The sequence below is a fragment of the Chiloscyllium plagiosum genome, unplaced genomic scaffold (assembly GCF_037043375.1).
Source record: "Chiloscyllium plagiosum isolate Xiang-an unplaced genomic scaffold, Cpla_swu_hap1 HiC_scaffold_43, whole genome shotgun sequence".
NCBI classification, from domain to species: Eukaryota; Metazoa; Chordata; class Chondrichthyes; order Orectolobiformes; family Hemiscylliidae; genus Chiloscyllium; species Chiloscyllium plagiosum.
The window spans coordinates 22,708,382-22,729,734 of record NW_028270181.1 but is presented as its reverse complement, the minus strand read 5'-3'; positions in this window follow the sequence as shown (position 1 = coordinate 22,729,734).

Below are 21,353 nucleotides of genomic sequence, written 5' to 3'. Positions count from 1 at the left end.
TAGCAGGAAAGACAGTGGAATAGCAAAGGCAGGGGTTTCTGGGAGTAATTCAGGAGACACAGCAGAGATCCTGTGGAAAAAGAAGCATGAGACAGGGAGGATGAGACAACCATGGCTGACTAGGGAAGTCAGGGATAGCATAAAAGCAAAATATGCACCATATAATGTTGCAAAATGCAGTGAGGAACCAGAGATTTGGGAAGATTACAAAGACCAACAGAGGGCAACAAAAAACAAAATAAGGAGGGAGAAGATTAAATATGAGGGTAAGCTAGCCAGTAATATAAAGGAAGATTGTAAGAATTTCTTTAGATATATAAAGGGCAAAAAAAAGCATTTGGGCACTGGAAAATGACGTTGAGGAACTGAATAATTATTTCACATCAGTCTTCACTGTGGAAGACACAAGTAATATCCCAAAGATTCAAGAGAGTGAGGGGGCAGAGCTGAGGATGGTGGCCATCACCAAGGAGAAGGTGCTAGAAAAACTGATTGGCCTGAAGGTGGATAAATCACTTGGACCAGATGGACTATAACCCAGAGTTCTAATGGAGATAGCTGAAGAGATAGTGAAGGTGTTAGTGGTGATCTTTCAGGAATTCCTAGAATCAGGGAGGATCCCAGAGAGCTGAAAAATCGTGAATGTGACACCTCTGTTTAAAAAGGGAGTAAAGCAAAAGATGGAATATTACAGACCAATTAGCCTAACCTCAGTGTAGGATAAGATCCTAGAATCCATTGTGAAGGATGAGATTTCTGAATATTCAGAAGTGTATGGTAAAATAGGGTAAACACAGCATGGTTTCATCAAGGGGAGATCATGCATGACAAATCTGCTAGAATTCTTTGAGGAAGTAATGAGCAGGTTAGACCAAGAAGAGCCGATGGATGTTATCTACCTGGACTTCAAGTAGCCCTTTGACTATGGTGCCGCACAGAAGGCTGCTGAGTAAGATAAGGGCCCATGGTCTCAGAGGCATTTTGCTAGCATGGATAGAAGCTTGGCTGTCTGGCAGAAAGTAGAGAGTGGGAATAAAAGGGTCTTTCTCAGGATGGTAGCCAGTGACAAGTGATATTCCACAAGGGTCAGTGTTGGGACCACAACCTTTCACCTTATGCATTAACGATCTAGATGAAGGAACTGAGGGCATTCTGGCCAAGTTTGCCGATGATATAAAGATAGGTAGAGGGACAGGTAGTATTGAGGAGGCAGGGATGCTGCAGAGGATTTGGACAGGTTAGGAGATTGGGCAAAGAAATGGCAGATGGAGTACAACATGGGAAAACGTGAGAAGTCTGAAGTGCAAAGAGGAGAAAGTGAGGTCTGCAGATGCTGGAGATCAAAGTTGAAACTTTATTGCTGGAACAGCACAGCAGGTCAGGCAGCATCCAGGGAACAGGAGAAGGGCCTGTGCCCGAAACGTCGAATCTCCTGTTCCCTGGATGCTGCCTGACCTGCTGTGCTGTTCCAGCAATAAAGTTTGAAGTGCAAAGAGGCTTGGGAGTTCTAGCCCAGGATTCTCTCAAGATAAACCTGCAGGTTGAGTCAGAAGTTAGGAATGCAAATGCAATGATGACATTTATTTTAAGAAAATGTGAATATAAAAGCAGGGATGTACTTCTGCGGCTCTGTAAGGCTCTATTCAGATCACATTTGGAGTATTGTGTGTATGTTCGGGCCCCATATCTCAGGAAGGATGCACTGTCCCTGGAGCTGGTTCAGAGGAGGTTCACGAGAATGGTCCCAGGAATGAAAAGCTTAACAATATGAGGAACGTTTGAGGACTCTTGGTTTATACTTGATGGAGCTTAGAAGGATGAGGGAAGATCTAATTGAAACATACTGAATGGCCTTGACAGAGTAGATATCGGGTTGATGTTTCCATTGGTAGGAGAGACTAGGACCCAAGGGAAGTAAAGGGAAGGCCTTTTAGAACCGAGATAAGGAGAAACTTCTTCAGCCAGAGAGTGGGGAATCTATGGAATTAATTGCCACAGAAGGCTGTGGGGGTCAGGTCATTGAGTATATTTAAGATGGAGATAGATAGGTTCTTGAGTAATCAAGGGGATCAAGGGTTATGGGGAGAATGCAGGCGAATAGGGTTAAGAAGCTTATCAGCCATGATTAAATGGTGGAGCAGACTCGATGGGCTGAATGGCTTAATTTCTGCTCTTACGTCTTATGGACACCTGTCAACCTCCTACGCTGCAGTGAAAAAAGTCCCAGTCTGTCCAGTCTCTCCTTATAACTCAAACCCTCAATTTCCGGCAACATCCTGGTAAATCTCTTCTGAACCCTTTCCAGCTTAATAATATCCTTCCTATAACAGGGCGACCAGAACTGGACACAGCACTCCAGAAGGGGCCTCACCTACATCTTGTACAACCTCAACATGGCATCTTAACTTCAGTAATCAAAGATCTGAGAGATGAAGGTAAGCATGAGAAATGCCTTTTTAATCACAGTATCTATATTTAACACAAATTTCAGTGATTTATGTGCCTGAACCCTTAGATCTTTCTGTTCTGCAACACCACCCAAGGCCCTACTTTTAATTGTACAAGTTCTGCTCTTGTTTGTTTTACCAAAATGCAATACCTCATATTTATTCAAATTAAACTCCATCTGCCACTCTTCATAGTTATTCCTCTAAAGTCTATGAATACTAGCTGTGTGTGTATGTTTGTGATTGACTAAAATTATAGATTTCATGCATTAAGAAAAATATATTGTTCCTATTCATACATTCCCAAATTTCTCTGCTTTTCCTTATCTTGCTCATGCCGAGTATGATCTGTTGCTCATATTGATTTCACTGGCCTGTTTGAATGTTTATTTTCTTGCTTGCTTTAATGTACAGCAGCTGAAGGAACCTTTTCCTAAACGGAGGAACTGGAAGGTAAGAGGGGGAGGAGTGAACAGGGGGTAAATACAGCAGACTGTCATTAGTCAACCACTCAAGAATCCTGCTTGAAGTCAAGAAGAAAGTTGGACAAGTTAAAGAAAGAAGCAGGGTTTGCAAATGTATCCAAAATCCTATCCAATCAGGGAGGAGTGAATAACAGGTTGTGTCTTGTAATATGTGTCCTCAGGGTGTTTATAAAGTCCATGTACAATTATAACATTAAAATGATGGAAGTAGCAGGTGAAGGAATGGTTCATAAAATGTTTCTTTTAATGTTAAAGCTGTTGTTAATTCTGACTTAATGTTCTTGAACCACTCTAAAGCAACTGGACAACATTTTTAAATGATGTGAAGATGCCAGCTATATAGAAGCTTAGAAATTTGAACTCTGCTGCATTAAAATGTGATGAATGCAGTTATCAGCTACCATCTGTACATTAAAAGTTACTCAAGTTTAAAGTTACACAATGACTTTATAAACATCCGCCATATCTACATATAACAAGCCACACACTGTCGAAACTGTGAAATAGAACAGATTTGCATTTAGCACCTCCAGTGAAAGTTGTTAAGCATATTCCTTTCTTCCTGCCTTTGGTTCTTTTAATGCCTGGCCTGAGCACCAACTTTTACATTTACTTGTTCACAAAGAGTTGGTGCAAATTAACGAGGCCTCACTGGCAGCTAATGCTGTCAATCCATGGTCTTAATTTTGGAAGGTTTGCATGAATTGAGTATGTCTAGAGCAATATCTTCTGCTCCAGTAGGTGGCAAGCTTGTAGGAGGGAAGGGCACTTAATTAGATGGTGTGGTGATGTCTCCCAACTTCTGCCAATATCTTGCTTCAGCTAGAATTAAGGTTGGGTGGGTTGACTTTTCTGTTCAGCAGCATCAGAGATTCTTTAAACCAACAATGGAACATTTTAAGCCAATGACCTGTTACTGCTAGCACTAATCCAGCTGCAAATGGATCTGCTGTTATGTGGTACATGTGTGGGCAGCCTGGCACAGGTAGGTGAAGAACTTGCTCAAAAACAATCAGAGCCTGTTTGAGGGATGAGACATTGTTCAGGAGGTGTTTGTTGGGAGCCAACAACCCCCGCCCCCACCCACCACCTTTGTGTCCAACACTCTGTTTCCCCCTCAGCCAATTTGCATCCACAGGCCAACCAGTCAAGTCACTTGCCTTAGACTGCTCACATTCCTGGAATTCCAGAGCTGCATTTCCAGCAACTTCCACACCACTTCTGTGGCGCTGTTGAGCATGACAATGCTGTCCTCTGATTGGCTGTCTCTCTCTCATGCTCTACACAGAATGTCCACTCTGGGATTTCTGATTCCAGGGAAGGTCGACTGGTGGCCTTGCTACTGCCTAATTGGTGTATCATTGGAGGAGGAATTTTTTACTGTAGAGGGGTGTCAAGGCTGGGTCATCATCTATGTTCAAGGCTCTGATAAACAGATGTTTAACAAACAAAGAGAATTCAGAGTTAATACAGGAGGATGGAGTTGAAGATTGTCAGATCTCACTGAATAATGGAACAGGCTTGTTGGGCTGATTGGCATCCTTTAGCTCCTATGTCTTATGGTTCAATGGGCCTTCCCACAGGAGGCAATATGGAGCTTCCACCACTCTCCAGCCAGCAGCTGAGATCCCCAATAACTCAACAAGATTCTGTTTCTGGTGTCGGGAAGATAATGGGTTGAATCTTACCAGGAATAGGCAATTTCAGTGAATTTCACTGAGGGTTTCTCAAATCTTCCCCCATAATTCTCTGCAACCTGCCTAATTATCTCTGCACATGCCTCTCTTGCACCTCACTTTTCTTATCTTCCCTCCCACTGCTCCCAGGGTCTTCCAGGGACTCTCAGCAGCAGCACAGTGTCAAAGCTCAGCTATCCACAAGGTCAAGTGCCGCCAGTTAGGGGTTGCCCTTCATTGAGCGCAAAGTGGGAGGTCAACAACAAAGAAACACTTCTTAGGGAACACAGACGGTATGGCTGACACTTCATTGTAGAAGTGCACATTCATAAATGTATTGCTACTTAAGAAACAAACTCCACAAGCTGCCTGTCCTTAACATTATGCCATCTCAATGTCTAAGGATGCAGTACCCTTCCCCTAATGTAGGCTAACATCTTCTCATTAGTCAATGTAGGGACATCATGTATTTTGTATATTCAAATGGTTAAAAACTTTCACTTTAATTAAGCAACAGCAGAAGTGAAGAAAATAAACAAAGAAGACATAAGCTTAATTCATCTCTGCTAATAGAGAGGACTGTTTCCTTTCAAGATGCAACACGTTTGCAGTCAATGAGTGATCATTTCACCCAAGGCACATCGACTGGAACCAGGTGTCCATAACGTCCAATCTGGCTTGTTACCTCCAATGCTTCAGGGCTCTATCAGGCTGATGTTGATGTCCCTCCTGCTCAATGTCACCCCTTCTTCCTCAGAAGATGTTACCGCTCTCCCAACTCTTCAGTGTCCATTGCTTTGCTCTTCCAGAGCAAGGAGTTGACCTTGACTGAATGTTGCAGACTGGAACATTCCATAGTCCAGGACTATGTGCTGTACGAAAGCCTGGGGCAGCTGCAGTCAAGGCACAGTGGGGATAGATCACCATCTCAGCTCTCCCTGCCAAAGTTAAACGGGGGGTCCATTCAGTTATCAGACCCACCTAGTACCTCAAATGCATGTAAATGTAGTCTTGTATATGTAAGAGATGCCTTTGGTTTGTTGGATAGAGTCAAACTCCAATGCTTTTGGCTCCTTAATATGCTTCTGTACAGAACCAAACTGCGTTTGTGACTATAGATATTTTTTATGAATAAAGTGTATTTTTGAAACAAAAAAAAGTTCCCCTCTTTATATCAGTGGGGCAGAACAAGCTGGGATCACTCAGACTGGACTGTACTACAAAGTTAACACCAGCCCCACCCTGAATCCCCAGAGTAATCCAAGCATTGGAACCCATCTTCAAGAGGTCTATCATCTGCTCTGTAATAGTTCTGATCAAAGTCAGCTTGGCCTCAGTCAGCGATTTGTGTAATACAGCCATCTCCCATGTTTGCAGGGAGTAAACATTGTCTCCCACCTTCAAGGCATCTGAGTTTTAATAGTTGAGCTTTCCTGTCCAAACACTGGGGCATGGAGGATTACTGTCCATGAGATTGATACAGCACACTGGAGTACAGTAACATGCCCACACCCTGACTAACCACAACAAGCTGCCTGCCTTGTGTTTCTGCTGAAAGGCAAGGCAAGGCAGGAGTGCTCTGAACTTTTATGTTCTAGCTAATGGGACAAAACACTGAAAGGTAAGGCAAGGCAGAGATGCGCTGAGCATCTAAGTAGGGCACAAAGTGAGTGAGTGCAAAGAGAAAAATTTTTTTTCATTCATTCCTGGGATGAGGTCATCGCGACTGGGCCAGCACTTATTGCCCATCCCTAATTGCCCAGAGGACAGTCAAACGTCAACCACATTGCTGTGTGTCTGGAGTTACAAGTAGCCAGCTCAGATAAGGATGGCAGTTTCCTTCCCTAAGGGATATTAGTGAACCAGACGATGTTTTCAACAATCAATGATGCGCATCCTTAGACTCTTAATTTCAGGTTTGGATTTAAGTGAGTAGTAATGAGATCAAATCCCTGCGGTGGCAGCCAGTCCCTGCACACAGTGTGCAGCAGCATTACAATGAAAGGAGCTGGTGTGTTTCGAAGTGCAGCACTAAATTGGAGAACTGGATGGTAAGTGGATGGGAAAAGTGCCATGAGGATGTAGTGAGGCTAGCATGTGTGGGATGCAGCAACTGCAGACAGGTGTGCAGGGGGTTGCTGCCCATGGACCATACCCTGAGATGTTAGTGACTCTTGGCCGAGGTCAATGAGCAGAGGAGCAAGCAACGAAGGGGACTCACTAGCCTACCACTCTGTCTGTCATTGTCAGGAATTATCACCATCTAATTTCGATTCGGGAGAATGGGAAACTGTACATCATTGAAAAGGGATTTGTACAATAATGGCTCATAAACATGCCTCTCACTGCTGACTCGTAAGATTCTCAGCTCACTATTCAGAAGTTGGTTGGAGAATCGAAATTATTCCTATAGACGTAAAGGTTTTCATTTTGACTGGCCGCACCATATTTACCCAACTAACTGGTCAATGTCCACAACATTGAGGGGCCGGGAAGATTCCAATGTAGGAGTCTGCATTCTCTCAGTTTCCACCATTTCTTCCTGTCTCTCAGTGGATTGTCTTCCTGCTCAGGGTTTCATTGCTGAAGGCTATAAGTATTATCTATATTGTAATCCAAGTAAACCGTGCAGACCTAAGCTTTATGATGCAATGTGAGGTGATGCATTTTGGAAGATGCAATTTCAGAGCGGACTATACAGTAAAGGAAAAGTCCTGGGGAAAATTGATCTACAGAGAGATCTGGGGGTTTTCAGATCCATTGTTCCCTGAAGATTGCAATGCAGGTCAGTAGAGTGGTCAAGAAGGCATATAGCATGCTTTCCTTCATCGGACAGGGTATAGAGTACAAGAGTTGGCAGGTCATGTTACAGTTGAATTAGACTTTTGTTCGGCCACATTTGGAACACTGCTTGCAGTTCCAAAAGGGTGTGGATGCTTTGGAGAGGGTGCAGAGGAGGTTCATAAGGATGTTGCCTGCTATGAAATGTGCTAGCTTTGATGAGAAGTGGAGTAGATTAGGATTATCTTCATTGGACAGAAGGCGGTTGAGGTAGGACCTGATTGAGGCCCACAAAATCATGCGAGGTATAGTTATGGTGGAGAGCAAAAAACCTTTTCCCAGAGTGGAGGACTCAATTACTAGGGGTCATGAGTTCAAAGTAAGAGGGGAAACGTTTACGGGAGATATATGTGGAAAGTTCTTTATGCAGAGGATGGGAGGGGCCTGGAACGTGTTGCCAGCGGAGGTGGTAGGGGCGGGAACGATAGCGTCATTGAAGATGTATCGAGACAGATACATGAATAGGCAGGGAGCAAAAGGATACAGATCCTTAGAAAATAGACAGCAGATTTAGATAGAGGATCTGGATCGTTGCAGGCGTGGAGGGCCATAGGGCCTGTTCCTGTGCTGTAATGCTCTTTGTTCTTTATATTTGTGTGCCCACATACATGATTGTATCGAATATCAGGAATTTAGGAAGTGAGGAGCTAAGCAATTTAGAAGGCTTCAATAAGGCATTAGATTTAGAATTAATATTAGCTTTATTGTCACGTGGTCAAATTACAAAAAAAAAGGAGTACAGTGAAAAATGCACAATGTCGCCAACACACAGCACCATCTTAGGTACAAAGTACCCAGGTACAAATCCTAGGTACAAAAATTAGCGAATATTAAGAAAAAATGTTACACACCATTACAGATTTACATAATATAAATTAGGAAAATAAGAAATAAAACTGAAGAGACAGACATTATAATGTGCAGGTGCACACAACTTTGCTGTGAAGAAATATTGTACTGGTGAAACCTATTTTAAAATGAGCAGTATTGTTTTTCAGAGAATATGAAGTCCATTGCATTTTGATTTTTAAAACAGATGAGAGAAAGTAACAATAATTTAGTTAATTGACTTTAAACAGTCACTTTTGCCTTTCATCACCTCTCCTCCAAGTATTTCATTTCTGAAGCAGCTGTTCTCGGGACATGTCAAAGTATTTCACAAGCTGTGCAGTATTTCTGAAATAGAGTCACTGTTGTAATGTAGCCAGTTGGCACAGAGCAAGCTCCTACAAATGGCAATGAGACATTAAATGCTAAATAATAAAGCTGTTGATTGAGGAATAAATATTGGCCAGGATGCTGAGAGAATCAATGTTCTTCAAGTTGTGACATTGGGTCTTTTGTGTCCACCTAAGAGGATAGAGAAGAGCTCAGCTTAAAATCTCACCCAAAAGATGGCATCCCTGACAGTGCAGCAATCCACCTGAACCAGCATGGCTTCAGAAGGAAAAGAAATTGCTGGAAAACCTCAGCAGGTAACTGTGGAGAGAAATCAGAGTTAACGTTTTAGATCCAGTGACCTTTCCTCAGAACTGATAGTCACTTGATATGTAACACTCTCTCTGATTTCACTCCACGGTTACTGCCAGACCTGCTGAGCTTTTCCAGCAATTTCTGTTTTTATGTCTGATATACAGCACCCCCAGTTCTTTTGTTTTTTACGGCTTCAGAATCGTTTGTTATACTCCTGTAATGCTGCGTCTGGTTCCATATAATTGAAACTTAGTGAAGGCTCAGTAATCTCTCTTACCTGGTCTAATCTATGCCACCCCTAGTGACCCTACCTCTGAACCAGAAAGTCCTGCTTCAGGTCCCACCTGTTCCACAGGTATGCCTGAACAGATTGGTTAAAAATACCTATAACATTGGCAACTTGCTTGTTGAAGTACGTCAATGATAGTACAGTTTGTGTATTTGTCATTTTTAAATGATTTATCAAATCACGATGATAACTTAATGAAGAGAAGATTTTTGCAAAATGGAAACTCCTTAAGATTTGAACATTGATCTGGGGATTTGTTGACTCTGGGTGGGCTTTGGTATTAAAGGGAAGCTGGGAAGGACATGATGGAGTCCATAATGAACCTGGCAAGGCTGCTGATGTGCACGTCTGTCTGATCTTACCTGCAAATGGATAGCCTGTTTGGTGGGCACTTGGAAGTGAGCACCAAACCTAGGCATGATATTGGGAGTGTTGGGGTGGGTAATCGGGAAGAGGAGTGATGGAGGTTTCCTCTCTGGAGAAAGTGCTGCTGATGAAGATTGGGCTGGAAAGGTATGATGGAGATTGGCGCCTTGGTGCTCGATACAAGAAAACTCTGCTGTGATTTGGGCTTGGAAGGAGAGAGGCGAAAAGTCTCTGGGTAGTAATCATGAGAAGAATTGGTATTGATCACATAGTCCCTTGAACCTAATTCACTGCTCAAAATGATGGCTGGTTTTTCATTTCAGCTTTCCTGCTCTATCTGTGGATTCAACTTGTGTCTAAAATCTCAGAGTGGAAAATTCTCATTGCAGCGTTCAATGTTTTAATGAGTCTGTGATTGATCAGTGAACAGACCAACACCATCAATGTTCAATCTGCTTGATTGCTTAAGTCTGCAGATGGAGCTGGAGAACTTGAGTAACTGACATAAAATAGACGGTTCCAAAAGCCTTCTTGATCAAGTGGGCCAATGGGCCGAGGAGTGGCAGTTGGAGTTTAATTTAAATAAATGTGAGGTGCTGCATTTTGGAAAGGCAAACCAGGGTAAGACTTATACACTTAATGGTAAGGTCCTGGGGAGACCTCAGAGTGTATGTTCAAAGTTACTTGAAAGTGGAACCACAGATTGATGGGATAGTGAAGATCATTTTTATTATGCTTGCCTTTATTGGTCAGTGCATTGAATATAGGAGTTTGGAGGCCGTATTGTAGTTGTACAGGAGATTGGTTGGGCCAATTTTGGAATATTGTGTTCAGTTCTGGTCTCTCTGATATAGGAAGCACGTTGTGAAACTTGAAAGTGTTCAGAAAAGATTTACAAGGATGTTGCCAGGGTTGGAGGATTTGAGCTATAGGGAGAGGCTGAATAGGCTGGGGCTGTTTTTCTTGATGTGTCGGAGGCTGAAGGGTGACCTTATAGAGGTTTATAAAATCATGAGGAGCATGGAAAAGGCAAGTAGACAAGGTCTTTTCCCTGGGATGGGATAGTCCAAAACTAGAGGGCATAGGTCTAAGGTCAGAGGGAAACGATTTAAAAAGGACCTAAGGGGCAACTTTTTCATGCAGAGGGTGGTGTGTGCATGGAATGAGCTGCCAGAGGAAGTGGTGGAGGCTGGTACAATTACAACAATTAAAAGGCATCTGGATGTTTATATGAATAGGAAGGGTTTAGAGGGATATGGGCCAAATGCTGGCAAATGGGATGAGATATATCTGGGATGTCTGGTCAGCATGGATGAGTTGGACTGAATGGTTTGTTTCTGTGCTGTACACCTCTATGACTCTACGACTACCAGGGTCCTGGCTGAGAATGTGTAGAGCTGTTGTGTAAATGCTGAGTTATTTTCAAGTATTGTAAATAACTGTTTTGTAGATTTAGAATTGATATAATCTTGCATTGCTTTGAAATAAGTCTGACATGTAAGATTAAGACAAACCATGATTAGTTAACACAGGTCAACTAATCATCCACAGCTTTCTAGAGTAGAGAATTCCAAAGCCTCGGAGCTTTCTACATGAAGATATTTCTTGTCATCCTAATCTGAATGTTTGACCTCTTATCCTGAAATTATAATCCCTGGATCTCCAGCCAGATGGAACAACCTTTCAGCACTTAATCAGTCTTTGATTATGACACATTGCAATGAGATTACCTCTCACTTTTCTAAATTTAAGAGAATGCAGTTCTGTCCTGCTTCATCTGTCCTCCTAGTGTAGCCTTCTCATCCCAAGAGTTGGGTCAACCTTTATTGCAATACCGTGTTATTCACCCTCCTTCTATATAATTGCAGCAAGATTTCCTTCCCTTGATATTGCAATCCCTTTGCAATAAAGTTCATTTGGATTGCTAATTGCTTACTGTTACCGTGTACTCCCTTTGAGTCATTCATACACATGGATGCCTGAAATAACTGCCCAGAGGCCGGTATCCTGTCACCAAGTCATCCTCTATTTACATGTGGTTTGTACATGGGCTCTGACCAGCCAGTGGATAAACTGAGGAGACTCTCTGAATCCCCAGTTTATTATTTATCAGCCAGAGCTCCCTGATTGACCCAGGTTAACATCCACAGTCAAGGATCTCATAGTCAATGAGATCCACCTGGCTCTGGTTCCAACCACTGCAATGCCCCCAAACCCTCTGCTCACTTGCATTTATGGTTATGCCTCTTTTGAAGAATATTCTGCTTTTCCATGTGCTTGCTATCGGAGATGGGGCAGCCAAAGACTCCCTTGTGGAGCGGAGGACTACTGCTCCTGTTGGGCATTCAAGGTGTCTTAAAAGAGTGATGCCTTTTGTTGGCAGCTACTGAGCAATTGCTAGCTGACGCCTTCCTCTCACTGGGGTAAAAACAATGACTGCAGATGCTGGAAACCAGATTCTGGATCAGTGGTGCTGGAAGAGCACAGCAGTTCAGGCAGCATCCGACGAGCAGCAAAATCGACGTTTTGGGCAAAAGCCCTTCATCAGGAATAAAGGCAGAGAGCCTGAAGCGTGGAAAGATAATCTAGAGAAGGGTGGGGGTGGGGAGAAAGTAGCATAGAGTACAATAGGTGAGTGGGGGAGGAGATGAAGGTGATAGGTCAGGGAGGAGAGGGTGGAGTGGATAGGTGGAAAAGGAGCTAGGCAGGTTGGACAAGTCCGGACAAGTCAAGGGGACAGTGCGGCACTGGAAGTTTGAAACTAGGAAGAGGTGGGGGAAGGGGAAATGAGGAAGCTGTTGAAGTCCACATTGATGCCCTGGGGTTGAAGTGTTCCGAGGCGGAAGATGAGATGTTCTTCCTCCAGGCGTCTGGTGGTGAGGGAGTGGCGGTGAATGAGGCCCAGGACCTCCATGTCCTCGGCAGAGTGGGAGGGGGAGTTAAAATGTTGGGCCACGGGGCGGTTTGGTTGATTGGTGCGGGTGTCTCAGAGATGTTCCCTAAAGCGCTCTGCTAGGAGGTGCCCAGTCTCCCCAATGTAGAGGAGACCGCATCGGGAGCAACGGATACAATAAATGATATTAGTGGATGTGCAGGTAAAACTTTGATGGATGTGGAAGGCTCCTTTAGGGCCTTGGATAGAGGTGAGGGAGGAGGTGTGGGCACAGGTTCTACAGTTCCTGCGGTGGCAGGAGAAAGTGCCAGGATGGGAGGGTGGGACGTAGGGGGGCGTGGACCTGACCAGGTAGTCATGGAGGCCTTCCTCTCACTCCCAGTTAAAGTTAAGCTGTGGCACCAGTGATGTCATCAAGACGCGACATTGGAATGTTAATAAGGCCCCCGCCTGTCTTTATAAGAGGCTAATTAATGGCCTGATTTAAAGGAGTTGGAATGGTGTAAGGTTGGTTGTAGTGCAATCAACCTTCTCCCCCCACCTAATATCTTTCGTTCTTGATGAGTTGGGGGAGATTGAGTTAAAATCGAGATTCTCTGGCGACTTTTTTTATATGTATAAAGTAATGTGCTGAAAGCAATTCTATTCGAGTTATTATTGAGTATGGTTTACATAACTGTAAAGGATTGAGAAACAGAGGCTGGGGGATAGATTTTGTTAATATCTGCTGTTTAAAAATAAATGCGAGTCCCTTGTGATCTTATGAGCTCAGCAGAGAAACAGATGTAAAGTCAGTTCACAGCACACTTGCGAATTGGAAATTGCTTTAGAGTGTCTCAATATTTTCGGCAAATAGGGCCCAGAGTAAGGAGCTCTACAAATCAAACCAAGGCTGCTAGGCTGTTCAAATCTAATTGCAGGTTTGCGCTGGTGAAAGGGGCTGAGCAGCAGTTTATCAAGACAGCAAGAACTTGGAATTATCAAAACGAAAAGCAGTTGTTGCTAAGTGGTTGACGAATTGTTTACAAGGTTTACTGGATGGTGCCAAGGGTGAGGCAGCAAACATTTGGGCTTCATGCAATGGGTCTCACTGCTGTAACCCAGCAAGCTCCATGAAACCACAACATCGTTTAACACTTGGCAGTCCACAACTACGCCCTTTTGGAAAATACTGCATTTTTCTCTAATTAATTTCTACAGACACAGCATCTCTTTCTCTTTGCCTGAATTTCCTTCTCCTTTTCCTGGAAGTGCTGGCTCAGGGATTCTGGAAGTTCTTATGGTACTTATCCAAATGTGAACCCTAGTCTTTATGAAGTCAGCAAAGGGGCAATATAGCTGAGCATTTCATCCAGAAGGCATAAGAACAATCCTGCTCTATTCCATGTAATGGACCCATTTGTTCAAAGAAATGTAGAGAGTTCAGGTGGCTCTGTTAGGAGCCACACTGAAGCAGAGGTTTGTGAGTTCAAGTCTCCACCCAGAGACCTGGCTACAAGAATCCCTGCTAGCGCTACATAACCGAGGTTGTGCTGCACTGTAGGCGGTGCTGTTTTTCAGATGAGCACTTAAACTGAGGCCTTGCTTGTGCACTCAGATAGGTGTAAATAATCGGATGACACTGTGTTATGAAGAGCACAGAACCTATTTCCAATGCCTTCCATATATTTATCCCTCAAACATCAAAATATAATTTATTTGGTTATTATTATCCCATTTTATTGGACCAATTGCATTTCCTACTTGCAACAGTGGCGATTATGAAATTACTTCATTGAATATACTGCACTTTGGAATGTCTTGAGATTATGAAAAGTTTTATGTAAGTGCACATTATCTTTCATACAACACTTATCATTTTATTTCAGATATTGTACTCTAAAACAGTGTTGGCAGCCATGGATTGGTCTGTGTATTTTATCTGGCAAAGTACTACCATAGTTTGCTACTGCCTCCTACAGGAAGGCTGATCGGGAGCATTTGCTGCTCTCACCTCCTGCCAACACTATCAGAAGGAGTATCCAGTCTGAGAATCAACCTGTCCACCCACATCGTGAAGGTGGCCATCAAGTCGTTAGGTGGAGCTTGAACATAGAGCTTCTGGCCCAGAAGTATGGACACTGCCACTGTGCCATCTGACCTTCAGCAGCCAATACACCACCAAAATAAATTGACCAGTTGTTTCACTGCTGTGGGTCCTCCTTGTTCAAAGGTTACCTGCTATGTTTGCCACATTAGCAATCTTTAGAATTCCTGCAGTGCCATTTCGCTTATGAAATCTGCACAAACCCCTCTGAAGAGCATCTCACCCCATCCTCACAACCCTGCATTTATTGTGCATACTCCACCTGGACACTACGGGATAATTTACCATGGTCAAGCTGCACATCTTTGAGCTGTAGGAGGAGACCAGAACACATGCAGGAAACTCAAGCAGACACGGGGAGAATGTGCAAACTCCAGATAGACAGACAGTCAACCGAGGCTGGAATCAAACCTAGATCCCTGATGTTGTGAGGCAGCAGTACTAACCACTCAGTCACCATGCCTCAATAATGACACACGAAAACCAATGCACTGTCTGTGGCTTGTAGAGATGCGAAAAATGCTGTCTGGATGCATGTTCTTCCCTGCCATTCACAATCTGCGTTGGGATTCCTGTGGTCATTGATTGTCCCTGTACTACTCCCGAAGCTAGGATCAAATGATTCACCAAAGAGCAAAGATTAATACTGGGATTTCCCGTGGTCGTATGCAACTGTACTGTTTTGAGCATGGTATTTACATATGTGTCATTGAGGGAGCCAGAATTACAATGTCTGACATGTCAATCTCCTTGCACCAGCTCATAGTATGAAGATTGCTTGGTGTTTCAGAATCAAATGGGGAGTGTCAGGAGCACACAGAAGTCAAAAAATGTGATGAATAACAAGAGTAATGCAATAATATACATGGCTCAGGAATGTCGAACAGCAGGAAGATATTAGGGTATATAAGGGAGACTGTGGAGCTGTGAGATGTCAGAAGGCAATGGCGAGAAGGAGTTTGTGTCTATTATTATGAGGAAAGAATGTCTTATGTAGTGGGACATCTTGAGTTGCTTGAGGAGTTCGTCCAAAATGAGACAAGTATTAGTTGTTTTTTTTATAAATCTCACCTTTTTAATTGGAGTCATAGAGATGTACAGCACAGAAACAGACTCTTTGATCCAACTCATCCTTGTCGACCATATATCCCAACCCAATCTAGTCCCACCTGCCAGCACCCGGCCCATATCCCTCCAAACCCTTCCTATTCATATACCCATCCAAATAGCTTTTAAATGTTGCAATTGTACCAGCCTCCACCACTTCCTCTGGCAGCTCATTCCATACACGTACCGCACTTTGCATGAATAAGTTGCCCCATAGGTCTCTTTTATATCTTTCCCCTCTTACCCTAAACCTATGCCCTCGAGTTCTAGACTCCCCCACCCCAGGGAAAAGACTTTGCCTATTTATCCTATCCATGCCCCTCATGATTTTATAAACTTTAATAAGGTCAACCCTCAGCCTCTGACGCTCCAGGAAAAACAGCTCTACCCTATTCAACCTCTCCCTATAGCTCAAATCCTCCAACCCTGGCAACATCCTTGTTAATCTTTTCTGCAACATTTCAAGTTTCACAACGTCCTTCTGATAGGAAGAAGGCCAGAATTGCTTGCAATATTCCAACAGTGGCCTAACCAATGTCCTGTACAGCTGCAACATGACCTCCCAACTCCTGTACTCATTACTCTGACCAATAAAGGAAAGTGTACCAAATGCTGCCTTTACTATCTTATCTATCTGCGACTCCACTTTCAAGGACCTATGAACCTGCACTCCAAGGTCTCTTTGTTCAGCAGCACCCCTGAGGACCTTACCATTAAGTGTATAAGTCCTGCTAAGATTTGCTTTCCCAAAATGCAGCACCTCACATTTATCTAAATTAAACTCCATCTGCTCAACCCATTGGCCCACCTGATCAAGATTCCCTTGTAATCTGAGGTAACCTTCTTTGCAATCCACTAAACCTCCAATTTTGGTGTCATCTGTATACTTACTAACTATACCTCTTATACTCACACGCAAATAATTTATGTAAATGACAAAAAGTAGTGGACCCAGCACTGACCCTTGTGGCACTTCACTGGTCACAGGCCTCCAGTCTGAAAAACAACCCTCCACCACCACCCTCTATCTTCTACCTTTGAGCCAGTTCTGTATCCAAATGGCTCATTCTCTCTGTTTTCCATGAGATCTAACCTTGCTAATCAGTCTCCCATGGGGAACCTTGTCGAACGCCTTACTGAAGTCCATATAGATCATGTCCACTGTTCTGCCCTCATCAATCCTCTTTGTTACTTCTTCCAAAAACTCAATCAAGTTTGTGAGACATGACTTCCTATGCACAAAGTAATGTTGACAATCCCTAATCAGTCCTTGCCTTTCCAAATACATGTACATCCTGTCCCTCAGGATTCCCTTCAACAACTTGTCCACAACCGACATCAGGCTCACTAGTCTATAGTTCCCTGGCTTGTCCTTACCACCCTTCTTAAACAGTGGCACCACATCAGCCAACCTCCAGTCTTCCAGCACCGAACCTGTGACTATCAATGATATAAATATCTCAGCAAAGGGCCCAACAATCACTTCTCTAGCTTCCCACGGGTTCTAGGGTACACCTGATCAGTTATGATGCATAAATTCTATATGTAATCAAATACTGAAAACTGTGCTGTGTTAAAGCCTGATAATCAAACAAGACATTCAATATAACTTCTGCTGTGTTTTCTGAATGTGCAAAGCTCTGCTAATGAGAGTAAAGATGATAAATTATTCCTCCTCTCCATTTTAATCCTTTGTGGTAGAGCTAAGTGTAAACATTAAAGCAACATTAATATTGTAGACTTTGAATTCCTCGGACGATGAAGATGTTTTCATTGTTTGGGGAAGCGGGAGATGAAAACATGGAACTGCCTTGTTTTTATAATAACTATAGCCGCAATCATTTGAAAAGCATGAAATTTAAATTAATCGCACAACTGATTATTAAAATGCAGGGAAGCTCCATTATCTACTTCTGATTATCTCTCATTAACCATTAGAATTTGCATGGGACAACCATCTTGGCAGAGATTCTGTTCTGTTGTAGTGTCTGCTAATACCAATCACCTCCAGTCTCTCATAAATCAATCTTATGACCCAAACAGAATGATGTTACAATTCATTTCTGTTGCAAAGTCTTTCTATTGTGCAAGGAAAACGGAACTATCTGATCATTTGAAATAAGGATTACAAAAATACTCAAAAATGGGAATCTAGGACTAAGGGCTCAGAAGAACAATAGAAATTCTTGCATATTGTAACTTAGAATAGAATAGAATCCCTACAGTGTGGAAACAGGCCATTAGCCCAACAAGTCTACACCGACCCTCCAAAGAGTAACTCACGCAGCCTCAATCCTCTACTTCTGTATGTTTACCCCCCACACATCACTGAACACTACGGGCAATTTAGCATGGCCAATTCACTTAAACTGCACATCTTTGGATCGTGGGAGGAAACCGGAGCACCTGGAGGAAACACACGCAGACACGGGGAGAATGTGCAAATTCCAAACAGACAGTCACCTGAGACTGGAATCAAACCCAGGTCCCTGGTGCTGTGAGGTAGCAGTGCTAACCACTGAACGACCGTGCTGCCCAAGATGCTCCAAAGGGGTTTACAGTTAAGGTGACCAACTCTGGTTGGATGGATTCCTGGAGGTTTCATCCCGTGATGTGCCACATCTCCACCAGAGATCTTCATTACATCCATCCTTGCCTTCCATCAGACAATTCAGAATGATCAGGGGCAATTTAGAGTGCAGATTCTTCTTTATAACTGGATGATTCCCAACTTCCATCTAACAGCCATGTTTCCATATTATTAGTTATAACTGTAAGCGAAAATGTTAAAATGGACTGTGGCGGTTCAAGGAAGCAGCTCATCACCTTCCTCTCCAGGACAACTGGGGATGGGCAATAAAGTGACACCCACATCCCATGAATGAATTAAAAAAAAACTGTAAAATTTTAAAAACCAAACAAAATTAGAACAGAACTACACAGCACAGGAACGGGTCCTTCAGTTCACGATGTTGTGTCGAACATGATGCCAAATTAAACTAATCCCTTCTGCCTGCCCTTGGTCCATGTCCCTCCATTCCTTGCTTATTCATGTGCCTATCTAAAAGTTCCTTAAACATCTTAATAATATCCGCCTCCACCACCACTCCTTGCAGCCCGTTCAGACTCCTACTACTCTCTGTGTAAAACATTTGCCCCTCACATCTCCTTTGAACTTTCCCCCTCTCATCTTAAATGCATGCCCCCTAGTATTAGAAATTTTAACTCTGGGATTCTGACTGTCAATCCTATCTATGCAATTTATAATTTCATAGACTTCTATCAAGTTTCCCCTCAGCCTCTGCTGCTCCAGAGAAAACAATCCGAGTTTTTCTAGGATCTCCTAATCGCTCATAGCCTTAAACCAGGCAGCATCCTGGTAAACCTCTTCTGCACTGTCTCCAAAGCATCCACATCCTTCCTGTAACGTGGTGACCAGAATTCAATGCAATATTTTAGAGTCATAGAGTCATAGAGATGTACAGCATGGAAACAGACACTTAGATCCAACCCGTCCAGGCTGACCATATATCCCAACCCAATCTAGTTCCACCTGTCAGCACTCGGCCCATATCACTCCAAACCCTTCCTATTCATATACCCATCCAAATGCCTCTTAAATGTTCCAACTGTACCAGCCTCCACCACATCCTCTGGCAGCTCATTCCATATCCCTACCACCCTCTGCATGAAAAAGTTGCCCCATAGGTCTCTTTTATATCTTTCCCCTCTCACCCTAAACCTGTGCCCTCTAGTTCTGGACTCCCTGACCCCAGGGAAAATGCTTTGTCTATTTATCCAATCCATGCCCCTCATAATTTTGTAAACCTCTATAAGGTCACCCGTCAGCCTCTGACGCTCCAGGGAAAATAGCCCCGGCCTGTTCAGCCTCTCCCTATAGCTCAAATCCTCCAACCCTGGCAACATCCTTGTAAATCTTTTCTGAATCCTTTCAAATTTCACAACATCTTTTCGATAGGAAGGAGACCAGAATTGCTCGCAATATTCCAACAGTGGCCTAACCAATTTCCTGTACAGCCGCAACACAACCTCCCAACTCCTGTACTCAATACTCTTGACCAATAAAGGAAAGCATACCAAATGCCTTATTCACTATCCTATCTACCTGTGATTCCACTTTCAAGGAGCTATGAACCTGCACTCCAAGGTCTCTTTGTTCAGCAACACTCCCTAGGACCTTACCATTAAGTGTATAAGTCCTGCTAAGGTTTGCTTTCCCAAAATGCAGCACCTCCCATTTATCTGAATTAAACCCCATCTGCCACTGCTCAGCCCATTGGCCCATCTGGTCCAGATCCTGTTGTAATCTGAGGTAACCCTCTTCGCTGTCTACTACACCTCCAATTTTGGTGTCATCTGCAAACTTACTAAGTATACCTCTTATGCTCGCATCCAAATCATTCATGTAAATGACAAAAGGTAGAGGGCCCAGCACCGATCCTTGTGGCACTCCATTGGTCACAGGCTTCCAGTCTGAAAACCAACCCTCCACCACCACCCTCTGTCTTCTACCTTTGAGCCAGCTCTGTATCCAAATGGCTAGTTCTCCCTTTATTCCAGGAGGTCTTAACCTTGCTAACCAGTCTCCCATGGGGAGCCTTGTCGAACGCCTTACTGAAGTCCATATAGATCACATCTATTGCTCTGCCCTCTTCAATCCTCTTTTTTACTTCTTCCAAAAACTCAATCAAGTTTGTGAGACATGATTTCCCACGCACAAAGCCATGTTGACTATCCCGAATCAGTCCTTGCCTTTCCAAATACATGTACATCCTGTCCCTCAGGATTCCCTTCAACAACTTGCCCACCACTGAGGTCAGGCTCACCGATCTATAGTTCCCTGGCTTGTCTTTACCGCCCTTCTTAAACAGTGGCACCATGTTGGCCAACCTCCAGTCTTTTGGCACCTCACCTGTGACTATCGATGATACAACTATCTCAGCAAGAGGCCCAGCAATCACTTCTCTAGCTTCCCACAGAGTTCTCGGGTATACCTGATCAGGATCTGGGGATTTATCCACCTTTAACCATTTCAAGACATTCAGCACTTCCTCCTCTGTAATCTGGACATTTTGCAAGATGTCACCATCTATTTCTCTACAGTCTATATCTTCCATATCCTTTTCCACACTAAATACTGATGCAAAATACTCATTTAGTATCTCCCCCATTTTCTGTGACTCCACACAAAGGCTGCCTTGCTGATCTTTGAGGTGCCCTATTCTCTCCCTAGTTACCCTTTTGTCCTTAATATATTTGTAAAAACCCTTTGGATTCTTCTTAATTCTATTTGCCAACGCTATCTCATGTCTCCTTTTTGCCCTCCTGACTTCCATCTTAAGTATGCTCCTACTTCCTTTATACTCTTCTGAGGATTCACTCGATCTATCCTGCCTATACCTTACATATGCTTCCTTCTTTTTCTTAACCAAACCCTCAATTTCTTTAGTCATCCAGCATTCCCTATACCTACCAGCCTTCCCTTTCACCCTGACAGGAATATACTTTCTCTGGATTCTTGTTATCTCATTTCTGAAGGCTTCCCATTTTCCAGCCATCCCTCTACCTGTGAACATCTGCCCCCAATCAGCTTTCCAAAGTTTTTGCCTAATACCGTCAAAATTGGCCTTTCTCCAATTTAGAACTTCAACTTTTAGATCTGGTCTATC